Source organism: Danio rerio, chromosome 9 (genome assembly GCF_052040795.2).
Source record: "Danio rerio strain M-AB ecotype USA chromosome 9, GRCz13ab, whole genome shotgun sequence".
NCBI lineage: Eukaryota > Metazoa > Chordata > Actinopteri > Cypriniformes > Danionidae > Danio > Danio rerio.
The window spans coordinates 1,994,662-2,008,481 of record NC_141029.1 but is presented as its reverse complement, the minus strand read 5'-3'; the positions used below and the strand labels follow the sequence as shown (position 1 = coordinate 2,008,481).

Here is a 13,820-nt window from a genome sequence, read left to right as displayed (position 1 = left end):
TGGGGGTAAAAATAAACAAGAAAATAATAATAATAAAATAAAAAGTAAATTAAAAAAAGTCTTACTTGTAACCTTAGGAACAGTAACGTTATAGCAGAAAATGTTAACGGTTTTAAAACTTTTCCAAACCGTATACCTTGAACACGGTTATCATCCCATGTCACTAACGTATACACTTCAGGTAGCCTAAATACTGTCCTTTCCAGCTTAAATGTCTGATTTTGATTATAAATAAATAACATGCACCATGTGTAAAGATGCTTTGAAATAATAATTATTGTTAAAAGTGCTGTACAACATTAAATTGAAAGAAATTGTGTAAAAACATTTCCAAAACACTTACAATTATCAAACAATGGTGTAGGCTACTATAATAAAGCTTCTGTGCTGACCACAACTCAGTAGCTGCTGGACTAATTCAGACACACCGAGGTAGAATACATCTCATAAATCACGACTGGCGGTGGGCTAGTCAACTGTTTTCAGACGCTAGTTACATGTGTGTGACGAAACCATTAAAGGTGTTTCTCACCTGAGCACATCCCAGCCGAGGTCACGGCGATCCCGCATGCCGTGTACACACAGTGTATGATAAATGTGGGAACATCGCTCATTTCACTGCATTAATTCAGAGAGCGTTCAACACTTCTGTGGTGGTGGTGGTAGACACGGTCGGAAACTTCAACAGCGTTTGCAAACTTGCTTAAAATGGCGGACGCTCACTTGGTAAGTTTGAACGTTCGTTTACACCAAGGAGGAAAACTAACGACAATTATCATATAAAAATATTTATACCTCTAAAAACAATTCTAGTTTAAAATATAAGGAAGTTCATGCCATAACAGTACAAACGGTGATAGCTAATCAGAATCCACCTGCCGTAAAGAGCGCGAACATTTAAAGCGACAGATGACAAAAATAAAAAAGGATACCCAAAATTCACCCCAACATTTTTACTTTGCTCACCTTTTCCCCGTTCAAATCATTTGTGTCTTTCTTTCTTTCTTTCTTTCTTTCTTTCTTTCTTTCTTTCTTTCTTTCTTTCTTTCTTTCTTTCTTTCTTTCTTTAATACATGTTATTAAATGCTAAATAATACATTTTAAATAATGCTGAAGACCTGTAACCATTGACGTCCATACTGTTGTTTTTCCTACTATTAAAGTCAGTGGTTACAGATATATATATATATATATATATATATATATATATATATATATATATATATATATATATATATATATATATATATTAGTGTTTAATAGAAGAAAGAAACTACTAATTGTTTGGAACCACTTGATGAACAGTAAATAGTGAGTAAAATTTCATAAACTATGAATGTATCATAGACTATTTAAACTAACATTTAAAACTTTTATCTTAAAGGGACAGTTCACCTAACAAATGAAAACTGTGTAACAATAACATATTTTTTGAGTTTTTTTTTTTCCTGTTAGGCACAAAGGTACACTCACCGGCCACTTTATTAGGTACACCTGTCCAGCTACAGAAACTGCTGATCTACTGGGATTTTCACGCACAACCATCTCTAGGGTTTACAGAGAATGTTCTGGAAAAGAAGAAATATGAGCGGCAGCTCTGTGGGCGCAAATGTTCATGTCAGAGGAGAATGGGCAGACTGGTTCCAGCTGATATAAAGGCAACAGTAAGTCAGATAATCACTCGTTTTGGTGACATTCGGATGTGCGGTCAAAATTGGGCATCAACAACATGAAAGCATGGATCCATCCTGCCTTTTATCAACAGTTCAGGCTGGTGGTGGTGGTGTAATGGTGTGGGGGAGATTTTCTTGGCACACTTTGGGTCCATTGGTACCAATTGAGCATCATGTCAACGCCACAGCCAACCTTGGTATTGTTGCTGACCATGTCCATCCCTTTATGACCACATTGTCTCAATCCTCTGATGGCTACTTCCAGCAGGATAACGCAGCATGTCATAAAGCTCAATCATCTCAGACTGGTTTCTTGAACATGACAATGAGTTCACTGTACTCAAACGGCCTCCACAGTCACCAGAGCTCAATCCAATAGAGCAGCTTTGGGATGTGGTGGAACGGGAGATTGGCATCATGGATGTGCAGCCGGCAAATCTGCAGCAACTGTGTGATGCTATCATCAGCAAAATCTCTGAGGAATATTTCCAGTAGCTTGTTGAATCTATGCCACAAAGTATTAGGGCAGTTCTGAAGGCAAAAGGGGGTCCAACTTTGCTTAATATGAGAACAGTACAAGTGTGGACAGGTTTAGCTATACTTGTGAAGGCTCAACTGTTCTTACACACACACACATATATATATATATATATATATATATATATATATATATATATATATATATATATATATATATATATAAATCCACTAGTGAGTACATTTCACTGGTCATCACTAATTAAAAATGCTTATAAATTTGGCCAGAACATGTTTTTGTTAGTATCTAATGATCAGCACTTGTTTCAGTTAGGGTTGGGTTTAGGATAAGGTAAGGGTTTGACCATGTACAACTGGGCCCGGTTTTTCAAAAGGTTTAATCCGGATAAAATTGATCCGGATTTAGTAATCCTGTTTTTGCGATCTGTGATCACGTAATCCAGCTTACTTTTTGAGCCAGTTTTTCAAAGCAACATCGGATTGGATCAATCTGATCCGGATAGGAACTTTTCAGGATCACTAAATCTGGATAACCAGTGCTCAAACAGGATAGGACAATCTCAATGTAGAACTATAGATATGTAAAGAGCGACAAGTAGAATAGCCAGCGTGGGGTCAATATAACTTTATATTTATTTGAAATGAAAACTAAGAAAATGTAATAATTATTAAAATAATAATAATAATAAATAATAAAAACAAGAGTGGCGAGGCAGTGGCACAGTAGGTAGTGCTGTCGCCTCACAGCAAGAAGGTCGCTGGTTCGAACCTCGGCTCAGTTGACGTTTCTGTGTGGAGTTTGCATGTTCTCCCTGTCTTCGCGTGGGTTTCCTCCGGGTGCTCCGGTTTCCCCCACAGTCCAAAGACATGCGGTATAGGTAAATTGGGTTGGCTAAATTGTCAGTAGTGAATGAGAGTGTGTATGAATGTGTGTGTGGATGTTTCCCAGAGATGGGTTGCGGCTGGAAGGGCATCCGCTGCGTTAAAACTTGCTGGATAAGTTGGCGGTTCATTCCGCTGTGGCGACCCTGGATTAATAAAGGGACTAAGCCGACAAGAAAATCAATGAATGAATAAAAGCAAGAAAAACAACACCCCATCCTCTTTAAGCAGTCCGCTCATCTGAGACCTACAACACTGCACATTGAGGATATTTATAATAAGTTTCAAATATAGATGTAAATAAAAAAAGACGTAATGTCAAAAATTCCACAATAAGGTCAGACTTCCTCATCTGATGCGGAGAGAGCAGCTTGTCTGAGCGTAGCCTTGAGGAGGCGAATCTCAAGACATTGGCCTTGGTTTGCTGCAGTTTGGTTAGAGTCAGTGGTTCCTCTGCCAGATGAAGCTGTGCTTCTGCCCTTTCAGTCTCTTTTTGCAATTGTTGAAAGAGATTTCAAAAATCAGTGATTGCCATTCTTTGCATTATTTTTTTTTCTTGTTGTTATTCTGTTATCATTGCATGCATTCCTAATAAATATTCTAAAAACAAAAATATTTTCCTTTTTGATGAATAAATATATCAATTAGTGACAGAATAAAATGTATTGTTTTTGGTCAGTTTTGACAGCTGTTTGGGGGATTATTTTATGAGGCCAAACTCTTTCTACTTTCCTGTAGGCCTATACTGAAAGGCTGAATATGTTAAAGCCTATAATCACTATAGCCTGACGGATTAACAAATATAATTAAAACCTTATGAAGAAATAGTATATCTCGTAAGATACTGCATGATCCAAATATAGTATTATTTAATAATTTTTTAAAGTTTTCATTACAATTTGGGCATAAAATCCACGCTAAATCCACCCTTCTGATGGGATCAGTTTATTCCAGGTTTTTTGGATCAAAGTGATCCAGATCCTACAAAAAATGTCTGAAAAACCCAAACTAAAGGTGTGATCCGGATCAAAACCAAGATTGGATTACGTGATCTAATCCGATTAGGTAATCCGTTTTTTCTTTTGAAAAACCCATTTTCAAGATTTGATCCAATCCCTTATCCAAAATCCTAGTGGATTACTTTTGAAAAGTCGGGCCCTGGGCTATTCAGTTAGTTTGCCAGTTCATGAAAAGTATCCCAAATGAGGGAATATAAGTGATGATGATACAACAGCAATATAAGAGCCCATGTGCTGTATTTTTGCCCCTTAAAATACCCACGTTGGCTTTTTCTATTAAAACGTTATTATGTTGTATTTTAAAACTAAATAACATCACAGCATTTTACAATGTGGCTTTTTTTACAAACATATTCAAATGTTGTATTTCAAAGCACCTAAAAGGTACCTAAAAATAAGCAATCATAAATTTTTTGATGTTTATTCAGATTACTTAATTAAAGAACACAGTTTACAACAGTACAGTTTACTCATTGTAAATGCGTAACCCACATTTCTGGAGAAAGCAAGTTAAAACATAGTTGGTGGTTCATTCCGATGTGGCGACCTCTGAGTTAGAGACTAAGCTGAAGGACAATGAATAAATGAATGAATGAAGTAACTTACCCAACACTGCTTGTGACTTGCAGTCAGTGGGACTGGGTATTCTTTGCCTGCCAAATGGTGCGACTTCAAGTGAAAACTATCAATGGAAGTCTAATGTCCTCAAACAAACATACGTGTGTGTGTGTGTGTGTGTGTGTGTGTGTGTGGCAGGTCAGTGCCCTGTGCTCAAGTCTAATAATGGCGCATTTGAATGCTACAAAAATCCACTGAGAAGGCATTTATTGTAGGCGAGTGGGGGAGTTGTTATGTGCATTTACTTTTCATTAGTGAAGCAGTTTCACGTTTTCGTCACTCTGCTGAGATACAGCCAGAAAAAGCCTCCATCATGAGGCCGACACATTAGCCTTTCACCCCCACCTGCAGCTGTGTGTGTGTGTGTGTGTGTGGAAGGTTTCACACAAGCAGAGCTTCCTGTTAGATTAGCGATGACCAGTGGGCTTGTTTGTGTGAATGTAGGATTTGTTCAGTACATGTCAGGCTAATGAGAGCCAGCTAAAACTGAAAGAAACTGAATTATGGTCAACCAAGGTGCACAATGCACATAAATAAAGCCTGGTCTGTTGCTGGCATTTTAGGTTATAATGGCGGGAAACTGAATGCTGGAAAATGTCGACTCTGTTACTGTCAACTTTGTTATTGTCAACTCTGATAATGGTTTTAAAAAGTTTGACAATAAGTGAAACAATTAGTAACAAATTTAAATATTCCCTATCACATTTATGCAGCATTTTGCATGATTTAATATTAATAAAGGTTTAGTGTAAATAGTACATTATGTTTTATATCATTCCAGTTTAAGGAAATTGAGTGTATAATGCTTGAACTGTACATGCAATTCTGGAATGAGTCACACTATTTCTGTTACTCTTCACAAAACGCACATAAAATTTCTTCTTGTTTGCTGATTCTGAAGGCTTCGAGACAGCTAACTTTTATGATGGTGTAATTTTCTGTGGCTCTACAGTGATTAGTGACATGGCGTTTACAGCTGAGGCCATTGGCTCACAAAACCTGGCAACAAAACAGAGATCCAAGTGAGCCAAGATGGCAGATGTCAGTTTGTGTACTTCCACAGGTTCTGGAGCCAAGCAAGTGGCTTAGAGGAGATACTAATGGATAGATTTCTCCAAGTATTTTAGTAATTGTTATGTTCAGCCCAGGCTCATTCTGAAAATTTACACCATATACTAGGGTTGTAATGATACACTCAGCTCACGACACGATGTGCATCACGATATAACTATTTTTTATGTATTTCTTTTGTTTCAACTTGTTAAACTGAACCTTCTTTAAGAAAATAAATTAAACAGGCCTGTCTCTGGAAAATAAAACAATTAAAAAACTTCTTAAAAAATATTATTGAAATGACAGAGACAAAATTAAGGAACAATTTAAGTAAAGGTGCAAAAAAATAAGCTTTTTATTCAATTGAATTTAACAGTAAGAGCTTAAGGCTTTGCTTGGTCACTTGTGTTTTTTGTGTGTGCAAAAAAAAATCCACATTTCCAGGTATTTAATTCATATTTAATTAAATTCATTTAGAGATATCTCTAATTACAATTGTGACTAGTCAAAACTCATTTAGAGATATCTGCAAATATTTTTCAATGGAAGTCAATGGAGGAATATGACTAGTCAAACTATATTTGCAGATATCTCCAATCTGATTTCGTACTAGTACAATTGTAATTGCAGATATCTCTAATTGTCATTCTGACTAGTCGAATTATAATTATGACTAGTCAAAATATAATTAGAGATATCTCTAAATATATTCATGGATAGTCAGAACAAAGGTTTAAATGCTAAAACGGCTTGCCATATGCGCGCGTGTCATAGTCCGCCCTCTGTAGTAACAGCTCACGGTCAGCTCACGTCATGTGTGATTTTGCGGCCGCCAATACATCATTATATGAAGACAGAAGGATATTTTAGGGTGAATTGTACCTTATAAATACAGTATGTGACTCTTTCAACACCATTAGTAGGTATCCATGTCGCTGTGCAAAGTATTTAAATCACTGTGAAGACTTTAAAACTTAAGATGTTTGACCCAGTATGCGTGTCAAAAAGCGGACGAGTCTAAAGCAATGAATGTACAACGGAAATGTTGCCAGACGTCTGGTCTGCTAACATTACTGCTGCTGCAATCTGAACTCACGTGCGACAGCAGGTGGAACGTAGCTCACGTGCAAACAGCTCAACTAATAAGAGAAAACGGACGTCATATCGTAATCAAATCGTCATAACGCCACGATGCATATCGAGACATTTTTGCATCGCAATAAATCGTACAATGATAAATTGTTACACCCCTACCATATACATTTCTGAAGAGCGCCAAATGTGTCCCGGGAGCAACGTTTTTTTGCAGTTTTTGTTTTTCGCAAATCCACCAGAGGTCACTGTGTAGGCTTTTTCAGATCTTAAATTTCTCTCGCGAGCGCCATTAGCGCCTGCTCTTCTCACTTAAATTCGCCAGAGGCCGCTGTTGGCTGACTGACTGATCGACTGATCCGCCCTCCTCCTTCCCTAAACCCAACCGACAGTGTTTTCAAAAGCAATCCAGAAAAAGAAAAGCCCTCGCCTGATTTTTACCACCTTTTTAGATTTTACCACATTCTTACCCTGTTGTTTATTTTATTTTTTGGCTTCTGTTTTTGTCTTACCTGCTTTATGGAACTGTTCTTCGCTTGACTCAAAACCCGTCCTCTTGGTCAACTCCTACTGCATCTCAAATCTTCTGATTTACATGGTGAGAAACTGAGCAAACTGGTAACCCCGCCCACCCCTTCCCTAAATCCTACAACAGTGTTTTCAAAAGCACAGATTGACCTGATCACCCTCCTACGTAAACCCAATTGACAGTTTTCAGAGCTCTGTCCTCCAGAGGTTGTATTTTCGTCCTTGTCTACATTAATTGAGGCAGCATTCATGTCTGAAATTAAATTTGTTTTCTGCAAAGGCTACCCGGGGTGCTGAAATATAATAGGCTAAACTGACAGTGGGCTGGTTATAGAGCCCAAAACAAAGTCAGACGTTCTGACACAGGACGCACATTTTCAAAGCAGAATATCTGACTTTAGCGTTGTTTTTCAGATACAAAAATGTGCTCACCTATGTTTCTTAAATATCTGGAAACATATTATGGTATTTTCATGCATAAGAATCGTCAAAAGCTTACATACAGCACCTTAAAACCAGGATGTTTTTGTAATTCCACCTTTCTTTCTGTAGTTAAAATAACACTGTTAAGACCCGGTCAGATCACACCATTTTTATTGTCGGTTAGAAAAGTCACTATGTCAGATAATGCAATTTTTTTTCTTTCTTGATAAAATCTTGACTTGTCGTGGGTAACAAATGTACACATTCCTTCATGATCTGTCATCCCGTGACGTATGACAAACGTTATTTCCCAAAGCAATCACAAGTGTTGCTAGAATAATGTTCATTCATTTTCTTTTCAGCTTAGTCCCTTTATTTATCTAGGGTTGCCACAGCGGAATGAACCGCCAATTCATACAGCATATGTTTTACGCAGCGGATGCCCTTATCACCTACCACAGCAGAGAGGATTAACGTAACTGGTAGATGTGGTGCGCCACAACCAAACCGTAAAACCAATCAAGAGCATCAGAATAGCAGTGCTTTAATAAATGGCCTTAGCAGAAGCCATCATGCATATTAAAAACAGGCAAAGCAATAGATCGGTGGTCAACAAACTTGTTCCTGGAGGGCCGGTGTCCTGCAGATTTTAGCTCCAACTCTAATCAAACACACCTGAACAAGCTAATCAAGGTCTTACTAGGTATACTTGAAACATCCAGGCAGGTGTGTTGAAGCAAGTTGGAGCTAAACCCTGCAGGGACACCGGCCCTCCAGCACCAGGATTGGTGACCCCTGCAATAGATTAATAATATTCAACATATTTAGATGTAATCCCATTCTTTAACATTTCCATAAGTAACTAATTTAATTATACTTTTTTTTTCTCAGTAACTCTAACAAATCACTGTTACTTTTATTTTGTAATTAAATTACGTAACGCAGTTACATGTAACTACTTACGCTCCATTCACACGGGGCTTCAGCGTCAACGCTTCAAAGAGGGCGTGTCTGAAGTTGGGGCTGACGCGATCATCATAGCAGCGTCAGCCAATGAAATTCAGTCAGCAATGGGCCACTGTCTTGCTGGTGTATTTGCATACAGCGATCTGATTGGCTGATGCTTCTGTCGGCGCTTGAAAAGTCGAGCTAGTCCCAACTTCTGCAGCGAGCAACACCTCTGAAGCAGCGCCGACAGATCCACAATGCAATTCGGCAACGCCTGACGTCACCTATTCAAAGTGAATGGGAAGCGTTGACGCTGACGCCCCGTGTGAATAGGGCGTTACTCCCCAACACTGGTCAGTAGTATGACTTGAACTCGAAAGTACTGCATTCACCATTTTTTATTGTCATCAAATGACCTATCCATGTCAATTGTGTGGCGATTGTAGTGCAACATGGGATAGCGAAGCGTCTGTTAGGTTGTAATAACTCTCCCAAACCCTTTTCCCCATCTTTCTGAATGAAATGCCTATTTTATTGACATCCAATCGGATTGCAGTACAAAAAACAAGCCACGCCCACTGTTGTCTCATTTAATATTCAATTTCTCCAGGAATCGCGTCACAAAAGCACAAATTAAAACAGCCACAGCTTCCGGTTCATGCGCACTTTAAAGTTAGAATCTATCTGTAATGCACCTTTTTAAAAACTTTTAAGCGAAGGCGTTGTAGTGAATGAGTCTGTCCCCTTTATTGATTGCTACATCTTGAGTATTTCGGTCCTCAAGCGCTGCAGCATATGGAGGTGCTAAAAGAGCGGGATTGTGTGGCCTCCTCTGGGGCAGCGCGCTCCAAACAATCCACCGCAGAGAGAGGAAACATATTAAGCTAAACTGCAGGAACAATGCATCCAGTTTAAAAGTGTTTTACTCAACAATATAACAGGCCACTGGAGACAGGGAGATGTGCTGTGGGGAGACGAGAAGGAAGGAAAGCGAGAGAGGGAGAGAGCGCCGATGAAACTGATGATGGGATGAGAGATATTGGGATTTCTGTAAACTTAGTTGCATCGAAACTCCCCAAACAATTAATAATGTCTCTGAGAGAGAACAAGTGCTCTGATGTGTACACTAAAGCACTGCAGTTTATTAGTAGACTCTGTAAAAAAATGCACACAATTCATTCATGTTCTCGCAACACAAATTAAGTTAACACATGTAAGTAGACTAAACATAAAACAATTATGTTGTCCTAAAAAATATGAATTGTGTCATTTCAGCTCATTTTAAGTAAGTAGTTTGAGCATAAAGCAAAAAAAAACGATTTTTTTAAATGTAAGGTATTATTACGGTATTATTATTATGATAGAATTTCTAAAAACAATGATAGAAGCTGCTTTTATCATAGTGGAACATGCATGTGATATGTCTACTCCATATACACTACCTGACAAAAGTACAGTGGCTTATATTAAAGGTAAAGGCCTCTAGATTTTGCTTATTTGAGCACAATAAAATCTGATCATGCCTTGATTATTAATGATTTGATTAGGATAGTAAGCTCTGACTCTGCTTAGACTAAAGTGTCATCACTGAACAGAAATAATGTCCAGTATAGAATATAAAGTCCTGCTGCAGTGGAGACAGAATGAATATTGTGTCTGACTCCATCATGAGCTTGGAGGACTGCATCCATACATCTCTGCACTGACTCAAATCACTGATTAAAAAAGTCATCTGCAATGAAGAAAGCGTTCCTGCAGGACTCCCAGAGTTCATCAAGAGTCTTTGTGTTAATTTTCAACACCTCCTCCTTATCATGTTCAACAATGTTCATTTCTGGTGACTGGGCTGGCCAATCCTGGAGCATCTTGACCTTCTTTGCTTTCAGGAGCTTTGATGTGGAGGCTGAAGTATGAGGAGCGCTATCCTGCTGGAGAATTGTCCCTCTCCTGTGGTTTGTAATGTAATGGGCAGCACAAATGTCTTGATACCTCAGGCTGTTGATGTTGATCATCCACTCTGCAGATCTCTCGCACGCCCCCATACTGAAATAAACTGACTTGCGTAACTTTTTTTTTTTTTAACAGAACTGCAAGTTTATAATTCACATTTGTGAAAAGCGTGAAAAAAATGCAATTCTAAAGAAGTAAAGTATATTACATGGAATATTACATGTTCTTTTCTAAAACATAAAACCACTTACCAAAGCTAACCCTGTTTTAATATCATATATAAATCATATAAATAAATAATGAGGCTTTTTATTAAGAAAATAAATTTAATATTTATTATTTATTAGGAGGGCGAGGCAGTGGTGCAGTAGGTAGTGCTGTCGCCTCAGAGCGAGAAGGTCGCTGGGTCGCTGGTTCAATCCACGGCTCAGTTGGCGTTTCTGTGTGGAGTTTGCATGTTCTCCCTGCGTTCGCGTGGGTTTCCTCTGGGTGCTCCGGTTTCCCCCACAGTCCAAAGACATGCGGTACAGGTGAATTGAGTAGGCTAAATTGTCCGTAGTGTATGAGTGTGTGTGTGTGAATGTGTGTGTGGATGTTTCCCAGAGATGGGTTGCTGCTGGAAGGGCAGCCGTTGTGTAAAAACTTGCTGGATAAGTTGGTGGTTCATTCTGCTGTGGCGACCCTGGATTAATAAAGGGACTAAGCCGACAAGAAAATGAATGAATTATTTATTAGGAAAAAAAATCCTACTTTATTATTTATATTTATGATTATGATTATAATTATGATTATTATGATTATTATTATTATTAAGTAGGATATTGCTTATTTATTTATCTATTTATTTTAAAGTCTACTTTTACAATTTGACACATGCAAACCACTGCAGAAATGTTCTAACCAGCAGGCCCAAATCATATACAGTACAGATTTTTAAGAAATAACTTGCTATAAATAAAAAGCATAAACATTTTTACAAGCTTTGGAGACAAAAAGTAAATTTCGCTTTAAATAATACGCCACCTGTAGCTTTCACCATAGGCCTGCACGAAATCTGTGCGCGCAGAATTTTAGCCCATCATTGAGTCTATGTATGTACTTGTGTAAAAGTGTGTGAATTTTTATATATTTTTTTACTCTTTAAAATTTATTTAACTAAAATTCTGATCATATAACAATATTAATATTAAAATATTCCAATTATTTATGTACAATACAGCTTGTAAAGTAATATTTTCTTACTGTCATATTGTAATATTGTCTTTTTGTAGATATGTTATACGAGACACTTGTTTTGTTTACCAAATAAGTGGAGCAAGTTGGATTTGCATTGTAAACATTAAATACAAGTTAAAAGGCTGTTATTTTTATTTCATATATTAATCTTTAGTTATGATACTCCTAAAATCATTCCGCATAAATACACAGATTTTTTACAAAATTCTCCACAGAAATAGCGAAAAACATCCGCAGAATCTCTCTGGCCCTAGTCATGACCCACGACTGTGTTCAGAATGGTATCAATGTTTTCAAAGTGCACTGCGAAGGGAGCACAATTGTAAACATGAAGATCGCTAAAACTGAACTGTGAAAATACTTTGAAGACAAATTACTCCTTAGAGAGATGACCTTAATGCTTTTTTTTAATCATTCCAAGTGTAAATGTTAGGAGGTTCTAAATGATTAGGGCATAGTGCGGATAAGTGGGAACAGAACACAGCCAGGGACTGTTTCTAACTACAGCTCCAGAGGTTTAGTTGCAAGCTTACAAGTTTGTGACGCAGTTTGCGAAGGTCATTGGATCGATGGATTTGGGAAACGTCAAATCAATGAACTATGTTTGCAACGACACAACTTGCGACTTTAGTTGGCTAATGATAATTATCGGAACAGCACCCCAGCTTAGTTAAAAGCTGCAGTTTTGAAAATACTTGTGTTAGCACAGAGTGATTGCAGGCCTTGTTTATCAATTTCCCGAGCCACCATGTTTCTTTCATCCTAGTCCATTTGTACTTTATGTCTTATAATTGTTACTGCCCCAGCTGGAGGGCAGGAAGCTGATCCAAGACCAGCTGTTACAAGCGGATCCCGTCTCGGCATGTGTGTGTGAGCTGGACTCTCCTCCAGCGCTCTGCGGGAGAGGGGGCGAGTAAGCGGACCCACAATTGTATTTTCTCTCCTGCCAGGGGGTCTCAATCTGGCAACCTGAGCGAGAGCTGTGTCTTCTGCCCAGCAGGGCATTTATGGTGTTGGATTATAATTAATACAGGAATCTAATTCCACCTACTCTGTGTCAAAGTAAGATAATTATAGAGATGCTGATGGACGTCATCTGGCTCACAGTGGGCTGCAGAGAGAGAGAGAGAGAGAGAGAGTCATATGTACTGCAGATGTGTGTGTGTGTGAAACAGGTAAGGCTAGAACACTGAAGCTCAAGCCTTTTATCATGTGTATGTGCACTTTTGTAGGGGTGTATCGATACACCAACGCCATGATTCGGTTCATGGTATTATTACAGTATGTTTGATGTAATCTCAACAGAAACATAAAGAAAGGGCGGGAGACATAGTGGCTCATCCCCTTTAAAAAAAAAAGCTAATAGCTTTTGTTTTGTCACTAGTGCATCAAATGAACAGCCAATGGTAAGAAGGGGGCGGGGCATGTCAGATACCAGAGAGCATTTGATTGGTCAGATGATTTAATGAGAAACTGAAGTATGAGTAAACTAAGTAAACTACGGCAACATATGAGATAAAATACGTCAGTACATAATAACCGGTTATGACTATTACTGAACCGATACCGAATTTTCTGCATCTGCATCGCGGTGCACTGAAGAAACAATTAATTTGGAAACCCCTAGTATGTATGCATGCAGAACTTCCTTAAATTGAACAGTTCTGAAGCTGATAATTTACTACTCGGCACTCCGACTGTTCACACCCCCTAGATTTTCGCTGTGATCGCTGAATCCAACGTAAAATCAACAAAAAGTCGCTTATGCTTTCTTGTTCCTGGAACCGTTCATCACCAGATTCGAATGCTCTTATCAAGGTCAGTTCCTCATGTCAAGTCCATCGCGTTACGTGGTGAGCTATTGGGCAAACTGGTAGCACCAGAAAAGCCTTCCACATGG

The 13,820-nt window shown here is 38.3% G+C and overlaps 1 long non-coding RNA gene across 1 annotated transcript in view; it reads left to right on the top strand.

The window, feature by feature from the left end:
- Positions 1-337: 337 nt before the first annotated feature.
- The window catches only part of LOC147835199 (uncharacterized), a 47,566-nt gene continuing 34,083 nt past the window's right edge, over positions 338-13,820 (top strand). The window contains exon 1 of the long non-coding RNA XR_015499126.1: positions 338-742. This is a non-coding gene — a long non-coding RNA (uncharacterized LOC147835199). The remainder of the gene's footprint in view (positions 743-13,820) is intronic.